The sequence below is a fragment of the Pinus tabuliformis genome, chromosome 1_2 (assembly GCF_031772625.1).
Source record: "Pinus tabuliformis cultivar Carrire ecotype Pingquan chromosome 1_2, CPIR1, whole genome shotgun sequence".
Taxonomy (NCBI): Eukaryota; Viridiplantae; Streptophyta; class Pinopsida; order Pinales; family Pinaceae; genus Pinus; species Pinus tabuliformis.
The window spans coordinates 576269849-576271979 of record NC_142298.1 but is presented as its reverse complement, the minus strand read 5'-3'; positions in this window follow the sequence as shown (position 1 = coordinate 576271979).

The following is a 2131-nucleotide window of genomic DNA, read 5'->3' as shown; positions in this document are numbered from 1 at the left end:
AGATCGCAACTTTCATATTTTGTTTAGTTTTCAATTTATTTTCTCTTAAATTCGTCCTATAGGCAGGTCAAGAAGACTCCTAGAAACCTTTGTGCTTAGGCCTTTTCACTTCCATAGTTTGTTTCCTCGTTCCTGCCAGCAGGGTTTGACAACAACATTGCTGGTCCACTCTTAGAATAATATCGTTTCCTGGAACTACGCCCCTTCTTTAGCGCTCCAGTCTCATATTGCCTCCCTTGTGATTCTCTTCTTGTATTCCTGAATTTGCCTCCATGCTCTTCTTGCTCCTTTATCTAATTCTTCACCTTGGGGCCTTTGTTGTTGATCTATGTATTTGGAGAGTTTATATATATATATATATATATATATATATATATATATATATATATGCTCTATTGGTCTCTTGTCGTCTTCCACCCCCCACTTCTCCTGCATGCTCTTTGCGGCATCCATTGGTTGTGGCTCCTTCCACACTGTGCCTTTTAGCATGCTTCTGTGACATGGCTTCTACCTTAGCCTTAGCACATACTTCCCCCCACTACTTTTCAGCCTACTTCTCTTTTTTGACCCCTCTACTCCTTGTCAGTATGTCAAGGAATGAGAAAACTTGGAGAAGAGATGCTCTTATTAATATTCAAAATCAATTAAATAGAGTACATAAGAGACGTCAACATTAAATGACTGAATTGAAACTCAATTGCTTCTGTTTCTTCAACTGCTTCAAAGAGGTTTTCTTCCACTAGGTTTGCAGACTCAAGTGGGATTCTCTCACCAAATAGCATCATTTCAATATCATGTTTTTGTTGGATCATTTACAACCATTCATCATTAGGAAACAAGTCTTCATCAAACTTAACATCATCAAATTGAGTTGTTGGATTCAGCATAGCATTGGCTACTTCAATGGCAGCTTCATTGTCATCAACAAGCTCTATTACTTGATTCACCAAATCTTCGTCTACTTGTGATTGTGTACAATGGGGTTCATGAGCGTCTACATGCTCATTTTCTACTACTTTTGCAAATTATTCACAATCATCATCCACTCGTGCCTTAGCACATTGGGATTCACCAAAATCTTCGTTTTCAACATGATTACTCCCCCTTTCACTGAAATTACACTCAAGGGTGTCTCAAGCTTCCTTGGCTGATTGACATTGCATCTGCAATGAGGTGTAAAATGTTATCATCTATAGATTATTTTATGCATTTCAATGCGAAAGTGTTCTTTTTCCTTTTGGTTTCTAAATATTTGAAAAAGATCTCAAACATTTCCTGTTGTCTCTTTGACCTTAGTAGCCTCTTGGTTTTTCCAATGTATTGAGTGAATGCGACTCAACAAGCAAACCCACCTATAGACTTAGTGGCTTCCTGCAATAAAAACTCTTTCGTGATCCATTCTTTGATGCTTAGCTTTTGCAAATAAATGAGTTTACAGATTCTCTATAGGAAAATGCATTTTTTACCCAAAAAAAAAAAAAAACTATCACACTCATTTTTTTAAATGGAATGTCCACAACCAATTTGAACAATGCCCTCTTTTAAAAATATCATTGTTTTTTTTTCCTCATAAGTAAAACTTTTTCAAAAATCCAACAAACCCCTTTTTAAAAATCAAACAAACCCATTAGAAAACTCACATAAGCCCGTTTTATTTTATTTTTAAATAACACAGCTCCCCTTTTTTAATTTAATAAATTAGGGGAAAAAAATTTAATCCTTAAAATCTCTTTTTTGATTCGAAATTTTTTGAAAAGAACTAATTTTCAAAATAAAGCAAGTAACCATTTTCCTTTGAAAGAGAAATTGATGAAGCGCTGCCGTTAAATTGTACGATACCTTTTAAAAGATTTAAATAAAACTTTTTTCGCTTTTAAAAACTTTAGTTTAAAATCTCGATTTTACCCATGTGGATGAAAACCGAGGGCTTCTAATTTTTTTGGAAAACACACTTTGAACCTTTAGTGCTTTCTAGTCCCAATTGAATTTCATGCGCCGCGTTTGACCATTTTGTGCCTCAGGCTCCCTGTTGAATGTCGTGCCACCACTTTTTTAATAAAATCACAACTACACTCTTATAAAAATGCTTCCTTTATTTGGTTAAAAATGTTGTTCACTTTCGGTTATTCCT